Raw genomic sequence first — 12,786 nt, forward strand, 5'->3', positions numbered from 1 at the left:
AAATTATCAGGAGGATGATTTCAGAGAGGCCTGGAGAGTCTTACATGAACTGATGCTAAGTGAAATGAGCAGAACTAGGAGATCATTGTACATGGCAACATCGATATTATATGATGATCAATTTGATGAACTTAACTCTTTCCAACAATGAGATGACTGATGCCAGTTCCAATGGTCTTGTGATGAAGAGAGTCATCTACATCCAGAGAGAGGACTGTGGGAACTAAGGGTGGATCACAACATAACATTTTCACTTTTTGTTGTTGTTCATTTACATTTTGTTTTCTTACTCATTTACTTTCTTTTTTTATCTCATTTTTCATGTGCAGTAAGAGAATTGTATAAATATGTTTATACATATTGAATTTAACATATACTTTAACATGTTTAACATATATTGGATTGCTTGCCATCTAGGGGATGGGGTTGGGGGAAGGAGAAAATCTGAAACACAAAGCTATGCAAGGATCATTGTTGTCAATTATCCATGCATATGTTTTGAAAATAAAAAGCTTTATTATATAATGCTGGAGAAACTGAGTCAAGATAGAGATTATAAAGTTTTGAATATTTTATTTGAATTTTTAAGAGGGAGAGGTTGTCTGGGGGCAGAGCAGAATCCATCCCCCTACCCCCACCCCCAGGGCTGAATTAGACTTTCATCTCAAAGAATTCAGCATCGAATGTGAGATTCCAATGATTTTTATTGGGCTCTAGTGATCAGGGAGACAAAGGCAAGGGGTGGACTATGAATACTGGTGAGTGGGAATTTCCAGGAAGGGACCATCAATCCGGTTCTGACAGGTTGGGGGGTGAGGACCATAAATTCTGATAAAGTGGAAGTGAAGGAGGTATTCAGCTAGAGACAGGAAGTCTGGAGAGAGAGAAATAGAGGATGCCAATTAGATGTCTGAGATAGGACTTCTGGAGTTTTATGACTCTTATGGAATGCTAATGGTCAGGCCTCCCAAACCTAATTATCTCAGTCCTAATGGTCAGAAAGGAAAGGGGGGTCACAACCAGAGGGGAATTGAGGCAGAACAATTCAAGGAACTGAAGCAGAACAATTTAGGGAAACGGAAGCAGGACAATAAAAGGATACTGTGACACAACAATTAAAAAAGATTCTCTCTGAAATAGTCTTTTCAAAACAATTAAAAGATTCTCTCTGAAATATTTTTTTCAAAACTCAAAAATCTTTTACTTTTAAACCTTAAATTTATGCAGTGTCAGTGTAAACAGATTCCAACTTTCTTCACTGTTCTATTCATCCTTAATCGTTCTTATTTTCTTATGCAACACTAGTCTTTCTTTCTTCAACGTGCTTAATTTCTCTAGTAAACCCATATTTTGGTTCATTAGTGGTTACAAATGCAATTTATACCAATTTCATTAAGTACTTTTGGATTTTCTTTTTTGTGATGGGCAAATAGAATCAAAAACAATTCACTCAGCACAAGTTTATCTTGTTAAAGTGTCACAGATTTGAGTAAGGAAGATGACTTTGGAGAATAAATCATCTAGCTCCTCAAAGTTAACCTCTCCTATACTGGAAAAGCATTCATCCAGCTATTTTGACAATGTCCAAGGGGATTGGCCAAAGTCCAATTATGGGACAGAAATGTAATAGGAATTACCCTACTGGAAAACTATCTAATAGAGATTGTACTTTTTTGAAGGACTCAGGATATACCTCTTTTTTGTTTTATTTCCTTTCTAATAACTCAGAACTAAGTCTGTTTATTTTGTCTTTTAAATAATTTGTGAATTCTGCTTTTCCCTCTCAAAATTTCAGTTTTTATATCTTTATAAGTAAGCCATATGCTCAATTTTATTTGATCTTTTCTAATCTGAGCACACTCTATATGCATACACAATTCATTTCTATATCTATCTCTTGTTTTATATATTCTTGTCTAGTTCTAACATCAAGATTCTTTCTCTAATTTACTAGAGCCTTATTTATACAATTAAAATTCATTTTCACTAACCAAAATGATTTCAATACAAGTTTTATTGTATTTCTAATTTACCTAGATAACTGATTTTGATTGCACTATTATCGTTAAATTTCACTTACTTTCGGTTGCTTTGTGATTTCAAAACAAATTTTCTTTTCTGGGAGCACTTTGGGATTCACTTTCAATAGGAGTTACAATCAGGACTTGCTTGGTGCCCTCAGGTTGGTTGTTTAAAAGCAGTAAACAACAAAAGGATAAATGAACCCCAATTCTGCCAACTTTTATTCTTTACTTAAGATAGCCTAAAATTTCTTCTTTCTGCTTCAAAATAATAAAAAAATCCTTTCTGCAATAAATTTATTTCAACTTTAAGTATAGTTTTTAAGTATACCTTTATTCTATATTAAAATTAAAACCAATTTCACAGACTAGTACCCCAAAACTTCAGATAGAGATTGGCTGGCTGAAATTTCTTCAGACTTGGCAAATATGATTCCTTTTTAAATTCTGAGTTGTGAAATTACTTAGGCTCACAAGATTTTTACTCTAATTTCTCGTATACTATTTCCTAAGTTTTTTTTTTTAATTTAACACTTCCCTGCATTCCTATTTCACTGAATCTCTCCTGAACATATCTAATGACTAATAAGACAGTTCTTAAAATGCAAACTTCAGCTTTAAATCAATCTCTAGTCATTTTAAAGGACCCTTTTAAAGAATAAATGATCTGTGATTTTTTTTGTTGCTGTTTTCATTAAACTTTACAGTGTTTGCTAATAACTTAGAAATGAAAGAAATTTGATTATTTTTTAGAAATCTGGTTTCCAATCTTTTTTTATATCTTAGTTTTAAATCTTACATATGGAAATTATTCCATATTTATCTTTCAACTCATCATACTCCAACATGGCCAGTGTTGGAAACAGAAGAAAGAGAGATTTGTCCTCTGTTTAAGACTTTTTTTGATTTTTTTTTTTTAATAGCTTGTTTATTTTGGTTGATCACACCAAAAGAAAAGGCGTAAGTAAAACACTTGTTAGCTATGAGCACATACGAGTAACATAGACAAAACAGATACTTATTTTGCATTCTCTTACAGATTTTCCTAACTGTATAAGGTTATCTGAAGTAAGGAACCCACTATTCCTAAATGTATTTTCATAATTTACAAAACAAATGCACACAGAACATATAATGAAACACATTAAATCAAGCTTAAACTGTGAAGTCAAGACCTTACATGTTTCCTCTATTAAGTACAGAGTTTATAACTATCTTGTGGCTGGGATCCTGCTATGATCCTAAGAGAATTTTTCTATTTCCTAATTATGTTAATGCTTTTAGTACCTTATCCAAAAAGTGTAATTTATTAACAATACAACAAAATTGCTTTAGTCTAATTTGCCAACCAAAGGTCCTCAAACTTTTTAAATAGGGGACCAGTTCACTGTACCTCAGACTGTTGGAGGGCCGGACTATAGTAAAAACAAAAACTTTGTTTTGTGGGCCTTTAAATAAACTTCATAGCCCTGGGTGAGGGGGATAATCGTCCTTAGCCGCTGCATCTGGCCCGCAGCCATAGTTTGAGGACCCCTGCAACCTTTTATATTCTCAAACTAAACTTTGCATAGTTTAATAGCTCTTTCTTTAGTCTTGCCCTGTCAGGGAGTCTACTTCTATCCCAATTAGGGTCCTATAGGATTCATTTCTCCTCTTATGCCTGACCCCATCTTTTCTGCAGGTATCATCAATCAGGAGTAACACTCTTCAAAGGAACAGAATTTTCCCTTAAAGAATTGGACAAGATTTTCAAGGTACTCAGCTTTTGGTTTAGTCCATCTTGGAAGTACTTCAACTGAAGATGCTAGAGATGCCTTCCCCCTCCCTCCAATTATGAATCATGGGATGTAATCTTCTCTCCATCTGCATCCCACCTATATGGGCGACTTTTCTATAGATAATATTATAATATTCAGAGACTTATTTTGGCAAATTCTTTAATAATTCCAATTCTTAATTTCCGGGCTTTATCTCTAGAGTCAACTAGGACTTGAAGGTCCTTCATAAGGAAACATTCAACAAAAATTATGCCCATTTTCTTTTAAAACTTCCTTCTCAGGTCAGAAGATGGGATTGTTTTCCAGGGTGGTCACATGTTTTGACACATGACTGTGGAGGCCTGTTATTCTTTCCCCTGAGGTTATTGGCCTGAATTATTGATCCCTCAATGTGGTATCAGAGGACTTCTTGGAAACCACTCCCTCAAGCCCTCCAAACTGGTCATGGGGTTCCCTGGATGAATTCCTCACCCTGTTGTGATCCACGGAAAGTTCCCCTTCAAATAATTTAAGAGATTTCTTTACTGGTGACAAAAATGGCTTAATTATTCTTTGTTAAAAGAATTTAAGGTAAAAAAAAAAATCTATTTTAACCCTGCCAAGAGGAAGTTTTAAAATTAGTTGGGTGGCTAACTGGCTGAAAATAAGGAACATTTGAATCTCCCTGATCTTAACAAAATGAAAAGTAAGAAAAATGGAGGGGAAAAAATGGTTTAGTTATTCTTTGTTAAAAAAAAAAAAGGCAAAATATATATATATTTTAACCCTGCCAAAAGTTTTAAAATTAGCTGGGTGGCTAGCTGGCTGGTTACAAACCCTAAACTTAACAAAATGAAAATAAGAAAAATTGAGGGGGAAAAAAAAACAATATTCTGTTTCAAAAGTCATACACATATATATGTGTGTGTGTATCTATGCATATATATTACACACACACACACACATATATATATATATATATATATGTATATAAGGCAGGAGGATATGGGATATATATATATACTCTCCAAGAACATATCAGGGGGAACTTTCCATATCATGCAACCATCCATGTTTAGTTTAATCATGGAATTTGAGTGAAACAGGATGAAGATATATATCTTTGTCAGCATTTTTGTGGTTCTGCAAAGCTCCATAGCTGATAAATAAATATAAACATTTTTACAATGAAATTTGAGGCCTATTTATAGGACCCTTCTATTAGAATCTATAGTCCTCTATGATTTATACAAAATATGGATTAATAGATGACTTATTCTTATACCTATTATTAGGTGATTAATATGTATTACTAGTAATTACTAATTACTAAAATAATTACTAATAATCTTTACTCCTTATAAAATCATAATGAACTAATATGATTAGAGTTTGAATAGGGATCCTTAATGAATCATTTCTCTTAGAAATTGATCATACATACATACATACAAGCCTACAAGAATTCTTGGAGGAGCTAACAAAAAAAAAAAAAAAAGTGGTGCTATTGGTGGTGCTGCCAGTGTTATTTTAAAGATAAAAAAAAAAGATTTTAAAAATCAAATAAATGATAAAGAAAAAAATCAGGAAATAAAATAAAATGCAAGAAAATTATAGAAAGAGAATTAACAGCTTGGTTTTAAAAAAAAGGCATAAAAATATTGAAGAAAATAATACCTTAAGAATTAGTAATATGGTAATAGAGGTACTAAACTTCAATGATAGAAACAACCCCTGAAATAACAGAATTGGAAAAATGGAAAGGTACACAATCTCACTGAGGAAAATAACACCTTAAAAATTAGAATTGGCTAAGTGGAAGCTAATTGAGAAACAACAAAACTAAGTCAAAAGAATAAAAAAAAATAGATAACATTAAGCATCAGATGGGTTGCAGCTAGTGTGGAGAAGGCTCTTTTAGAGATCCCCAATTCTTAATCCTTTTTATGTTAACAGACAGAGTTTAACAAGCCTGGACAATACCCTTTTCTTTAACCCCTTCAAAAACTTCAGACTGGAGATGAAGGCTTAGAAAGGATTATCAACAGACATCTCAATTGAGTAACTAGGGCTGAAGTCCAAAACAGGAGAAATAAGGGACTTTACTTCTTTGTGGCTAGAAAGATGTACTTGTAGAAAATTAAAAGGCAGCTTTTCTTTATGAAACTCCAAATAAATTTGTAGGGAAATTATTATCCTGAAAAGCATCAACAGACTAAAAATAGAAGGAAAAAAGTTCTGAATAATGATTTAAAACATACTAGGATCTGTAACAAGAGAATCCAGAAGCCTTTAGGAAGCATTCTAAACTTTTAGAAGTTAATATCATAGCATTCACTAAAGCCTCCCCCAAACTCTTAAAAATATATATTTTTGGAGAAATGGGGAATTCTGATATTCTCTCTTAAAAGGAGAACCATATTCTCAACTTATTACTAAACATCTACTTTCAAATACATTGGTCCTTAGATGGATTTGGAAGTCTTACACTGGATAAACTGAATTGACTAGGACTAGCACCTTTTATCAGCACTCATTCTGAACCCAAGAAGCAGCTTCATAGAGATGATCATGTCCAGAAGCTCACTTTTCAGATATTAATTTTCACCGTATTTCATTTCTCTGTTCCCCTTGGACCTGGATCATTCCAGGCTTGAGGCTATGGTTAATTTATCTTCTATTTTAGCTGCTGCCACTTATTAAAAATCTAAACCTCCAAAATTACTCTTTTTTTTTTTTAATAAAAGCAAAAACTTGGAAGTCAGGCTGAGAGGCAGCATCTCAAATCAGATTGTTCATTCAGACAACTTCATTCCTGCAACTTTTCTTTTTAATAAATTAGGTCAGTACTATAGCTTTTCTAACGTGTATCTGGGCCCCAGCTGAGCTGGTTCCTTTTTATTATAAAACATAAATTGGAAAAGTATTCTTCCCCAGCACAGAATTTTTAATATAAAGGAAAGTGGTAAAGACAGTCACATCAACCCAAAAGGCACAGGCTGATGAAGACTGGATATGTACTTCAAGGCACCAGTTCTTTTGTTCTCCATTAATTTTTATAGTTTTTTCCTCACAACTGTCAACCAATCTTATCTGCCTTTTTGCCCAAATGTCATGAGAATTGAAGAGTTCCTAGAACTCTAGAACTTTAGAGCCAGAATACATATTTAAAATCATTTTGTCTAAAGTCCCTCACTTTATAAAGGAAACTGAGGCTAGTAAGTAACAGAGAATCCCAATCCAGATCTTCTGACTTCTGTGCAATTTTCTTTAGGACACAATTGGTTTCTCCAATGTCACTGCAAAGACCATGAAAATTGAGTTTATATTCCCCTTTCACTGACATCAGTAAAAGGTGGCAAGGCTGGCACTTCTGTAAGCACAACCACTATGACCTGCTACAGGTCACAGTTTTTCACTATGCTCAGTTTTTTACAGTTGATGAGCTTCCCCAGAGCACACTCAGCCTTCTATCAACTTTTGAAACTCCTAGTAACATTGAGCTAACAGTTGGAACTAATCAAAAAAATGCAAATTCTTATTTTTTCATTTTGTCACTACTATAACATGAAGCAGTCTCTTTGAATTTGTTCTAAAAGAGAATGGGAGATATGCTGTATTTAGAGTCAAAGGACTGGATTCAAATCTTGGCTCTCTCACTTATGACACTCTGATTTTAGGCAAATCACTTACCTTTCTGGGTCTCAGTTTCCCGTCTGTAAGATAAAGGTGTAAGACAAGACCTTTAAAGATCCTTACGTATTTGGGATCTAATCATGTAATTCTCTTTTTTCTGTCATATCTGGGTTGATTTACAAAATCCTGGGGAAGGAAGAAAGAAAAGAAAGGGGGGAGGGAAGAGGGAAGACTATATTAAGTAACAGCTATATGCCAGACAGTTTACAAATATCATCTCATTTAATCCTCACAACTCTGGGAGAGAGGTGCTATTATTATCCTCTCCTTAAAACTGAAAGAACTAAGACAAATAGAGGTTAAGTGACTCGTCCAGTATCATAAAGCTACTATTAGATGTTGAGTATGATACTGTAGAACATCCGCAAAGGACATCTTCATCAACTTCAGCTTATAACATGAATCTTACTAATTCAAACAAATAATGCTCAATCCATCAGGCTTCCCACGAGTTTGTGCTTCTCTGATACATGAGAGCATTCCCTAATACCAGAGCTTTTCACTTAAAGAAAGAGACTATTTTAGTTAGCATCAATAGTCCCTTACCCATAACCATCAATAACATGTGGTGAACAAACAACATGTAGGACAGAATGGATGAGGAGTATATTTATTATATAAACAAATAAAAAAGTACATGGTTCCCATATGCTGTATCTTGAGATAAGGAGAAAAAACACAATATAGCCAATGAATCTGATATAATAGTAGTTTGGCAGAAAATTCTGGGAGAAAAGTCAGAAAAATAGAAATGTTTCTCTGTGGCAGAGTAGACAGAAAAATCCTCTAGATAATAAATTAGAACAAAGGGGTTTTTTAATTTGTTTTTAATATTTGGATAATGTATTTCAATATAATTGGGATTTTTTTAATCCTATGAATTTTAAGTTATGCATTTAAAAATATTATTCTGTAGTACCCATAAACTTCACCAGTCAAAAAAGTTCATGGCACAAAGAAAGTAAAGAACCCTGCTGACTACACCAGTCATTTATTTGGCTTGAGTTCCACTCAAATGAATCTGTCACGTCATTAATAATATGGAAGTCACTATTCAGAGGCACAGCTGACCTCATGAAACATTCGGTCTAATTTGTATATATACAAATAAGAACAATATGAAATAGAATGTGCTAAGGACAGAAAAGAAATCCAGACAAGACACGTTTAGAAAAGTTGAAGAAAAAGATCACTTTTTTTTGGAGGTAATAGGGATCAGGGAAGGGTCAATCTGTATCCAAGCCTGGCCTTGAAGGATTTCAGCAGGCAGATAATAGATAATGTGAAGAGTACACAGTCTAAGCATGGTGAAGATAGATTACAAATATTGAAAAGACAGAAGTGTAGCATGCTACCAAGGAACAACTAATAATCAGTTTATGGGAAAAGGAATAAAATAAGGCTAGAAAGGCTAGAATCAGAATGAGGAGGGCCTTAAATGCCAAGCTAGCCACACTTTATGTTATAGGCAATAGGGAATCACTTTAAGGTTTTTAAGCCAGGCTCAAGGAATGTTAATTTGGTAGCTAACTAAAATTATAAAGGATGAGAGGCAAGGATAATGATCAGATTTCTGGTAATAGCATAACTTGAGGGGATTAAGTCTCAATTAAAATAGCAGCAAACCTGATGAAGATGAGTAGCATGTAAAAGAGATTGCCAGGGAGTCTTGGCAGGATTTGGTAAAAGATTGGAATGGAAGAAGAGGTGTGAAGGGAAAGGGAGCTGTCCAAGAAAGGCAAGAGTCAACAATGACTCCAAGATTTCAAGTTTGGGTGACTGTGAAGATGACAGTAGTATCAATAGAAACAGAAGCAGAGGAATTAGAAGTTTGTTGTTTTGGGTTTGGTTTTGGGAGAGAGATGGCAGGAAGGGAGAAGAGAAAGTATGTTAGACTAATCATTCTCAAGGATTGATGTAATTGAATATTTTCAGAGAAGAGAATATTAACTGGGAGGCAATTTGGAAAGCAGATAAATATCAGAACAGGTTAAATACAATGAAATTCAGTTTATATATACCTCTTTCAAATACTAAATCCAAAGCACTTCATAAACCAGCATTATGTTTTAAAGATTTCTATCTTTAGTGACTGACAGACAACAGACTGCCAATCATATCACACTTTAGCTTATTTCTAAAACCAAAAACATGGCTACAAATCTCCAGTTTCCATCCCAGTTGTCCTAAAATTAATTTTAAAGTAGAACAAATTCAAATATATTGATATTTAATACAGTATAATTTATTGGTTGAAGAACTGTCACATAACCTATTAACACTTCTCTTCTTAAAAGTGTGGATCTTTGGTGCATCATCTTTGCCATTGATCTTAAAATGCTGTCTACAAACTTGTAAATCAATGCCATCATAGTTACCAAGGTTATTAGGAAAGGATAAAAAGTCAACCATTGATTAAAATTGGAAATTCTTGACAAGTTCTGACATAACTAGCTAAAGGAAAAATACAGTAAAATCCTCATCCCACTCCCCAACTCATCTCTTCTTCCTCCAAACCACAATCATACAGCTGCCAGACAAATATTTCTATTCAATCTAATTAGTCACCTATTTTACTGAGCACCTACCAAATGCCAGACACTGTGAACAAGAATACAAAGACAAATAATAATAATAATAATGGGAAAAGCAAACATGCAAACTATGTACAAATGAGATATATACAAGATAAATTGAGAATGGTCACATAAGAAGGGAGCTAAGATTAAGGAAGACTGGACTGAAGCCAAGACCAGGAACAGCAAGAAGACTGGTGTCATTGGACTACAGATTACTCAGAAAAGGGTAAGGTAGGACAAGGTCAGGTTATGAAGGGTTTTAAAAACCAGAGGATTTTATATTTTATTCTAGAAATACTGTTAGTGTTAGTCCTTTGTTCTTCAAAGAGGACCATGACATCAGGGAAGTGAGATACCATAATATACAAACGAATTAGATTTAAATGAGAAAGGGCAGCACTCACTTTCTCCTCCAGAGCCATCTGGATCCAGTGGCCAGATATAGATCAGAAGGCCTGGAGATGGCCCTGGATGCAGTGGGAGACTTTAGTCTTTTTCAACCAAGGTCTTGAAAAGGTTTCAGTTTGACTGTGGACATACTCATTTAGTGAGTAATAGGGAGTAACTGAAGATTACAAGTGGCCAAGGGGTAGAAATGATGTAACATATGACAGAAACTACTTTCCTGTTTTTATTCTCTTCATAATATTTGGTGGCTTCCCTACACCTGAAGAAAGATCAAAGGTGACATGCTACAGCAGCTATTTTGAAGAAGAGCAAAGATTTAACAACTGGATTTAAAGAGAAATGTCAATGATGATTTGAAGGTTACAATCCAAAATGATTCAAAAGTTTGAAATAGGGAAATAAGTTCCGTCTTAGGATATGTTGAGATTTAGATGCCTGGGAGATAGCAATATAGAGGTAACCAATAGGCAATTGGAGAGAGATTAGAGCTAGACATATAAATGTGGAAGTTATATGCATATATATATATATATATATGCATATAACTTCATATATATATAATGTATATGATGATAAAAACAGTAAAATCACGATCACTGGAGAAAATATAGAGAGAACAGGACTAACTTGGTGGAAGGGTCTCTTAGGCACAGAATGTAGGAGAGATAGATGATGCAGAAAAGGAAACTGAGATGGAAGAATTAGGTAGAATTGAAGAGTATCACAGAAGCCAAGTGTCAAGAAATTTGTCAACTGTATCAATATTTTTAATGCCCTTAATGTGCACTGTTGTGAACTGATCCAACCATTCTAGAAACAATTTGGAATTGTACCCAAAGGGCTATCAAATTGTGCACACTCTTTGATCCATCAATGTGTCCACTGGGCCTGTATCCCAAAGAGATCATAAAAAAAGGAAAAGTACCCACATGTGCAAAAATGTTTGTAGTGGCAAGAAACTGGAAACAGTGGTTGCCCATCAATTGGAGAATGACTAAGTAAGTTATGGTATATGAATGTAACTTTACCAATCTTTACAAAATGATGAGCAGGTTGATTTTAGAAAAGCCTGGAAAAACTTACACAAACTGATGCTGAGTGAAGTGAGTAGAACCAAGAGAACATTGTGCACAGCAACAAGATTATGTGATGATCAACTGTGAAGGACTTAGCTCTTTTCAACAATGAGGTAATTCAAGACAATTCTAATAGACTTGCAATGGAAAGAAGCATCCACATCCAGAAAGAGAACTCTGGTGACTGAATGTGCATAAAAGCATATTATTTTCATCTTTTTTGTTATTGTTTGCTGGATCTTTCTTTTTTTTCCCCCTTTTGATCTGATTTCTCTTGCACATAATGACATATGTGGAAATATGTTTAGAAGATTTAGATTGCTTGCTGTCTGGGAGGGGGAGAAAAATTTGGAACACAAGGTTTTTCAAGGGTAAATGTTGGAAAATATCTGTACATACATTTTGCAAAATAAAAAACTATTATGTTAAAAAAAATTGAGAAATAGTAGATTTAAAAGACAATTGGTAACATTGGAGACTCTATTTTTAGTAGAGTGAATCAGAAACCAAAATTCATCAGTAATCAGGTGACTAAGAGATAAGGAAGCAGAAGTCTAACTTTAATCTGAAATTCTATATCCTTCACAATCTTTTCAATCTTTCCTCTGGCACTGTCCTTTCACAAAAACATGTTTTTATCAATGCTTCATCAATATAATTAATAAATGAATGTGGAGTCACAAGAGATAATAAATTGATTCATGAAACATCTATATAAAGGAAGATTCTAGGTTTATCAAACTATAGCATATGATAAAGGTAATGGTACTTAACATAACTCATGATCTACTATTTGATTTAAGGAAGACTGAAAAAGGCTACTAGTAAGTTTCATATTTTCCTTTCTAAAACTGCATGGGATTGTGTGAAGCTGGAATAGAAATACAAAAGAAACAATTCCCCATCCAAATCTTACCAAGATTAGCTATTAACCAGATACATACCTTCAGGAATTTCCATAGCAATGTTATGGACAACAAGCATCATAAAAGGAGCCATAAGAAAAAAGATTTGTCTGATCCCACTGTGATGTTTAGTACCTATTCCCCAATTATTAATAGGAATCATAGACTAAAATAATTTTTTTTAACATCTTTATTTCTAAAAACCCTACAAAACTTTTATTTCATTATTACTTTCTTAACTTCAAGCATTTAAGGAGGAAAAGGCCCAAATGGAATTATGACCTTAAATAGCTTATCCTACACTTTCTGCTAAGACAACTGAACTATTATTTAAGAGAACAGAT

The 12,786-nt window shown here is 33.8% G+C and overlaps 1 protein-coding gene across 2 annotated transcripts in view; it reads right to left on the bottom strand.

Annotated features, from left to right (window-relative positions):
• Positions 1 to 696: 696 nt before the first annotated feature.
• The window catches only part of SHCBP1 (SHC binding and spindle associated 1), a 49,266-nt gene continuing 37,176 nt past the window's right edge, over positions 697 to 12,786 (bottom strand). The window contains exons 14-16 of one of the 2 annotated variants that reach the window (XR_007950915.1): positions 7,472 to 7,600; positions 2,081 to 2,279; positions 697 to 874 (exon numbers count right to left, since the gene is read on the bottom strand). The gene's annotated coding sequence lies outside the window, so the exon portion shown is untranslated. The remainder of the gene's footprint in view (positions 875 to 2,080; positions 2,280 to 7,471; positions 7,601 to 12,786) is intronic. The other variant, XR_007950916.1, reaches the window with a different exon arrangement.

This window comes from Antechinus flavipes, chromosome 2 (genome assembly GCF_016432865.1).
Source record: "Antechinus flavipes isolate AdamAnt ecotype Samford, QLD, Australia chromosome 2, AdamAnt_v2, whole genome shotgun sequence".
Taxonomy (NCBI): Eukaryota; Metazoa; Chordata; class Mammalia; order Dasyuromorphia; family Dasyuridae; genus Antechinus; species Antechinus flavipes.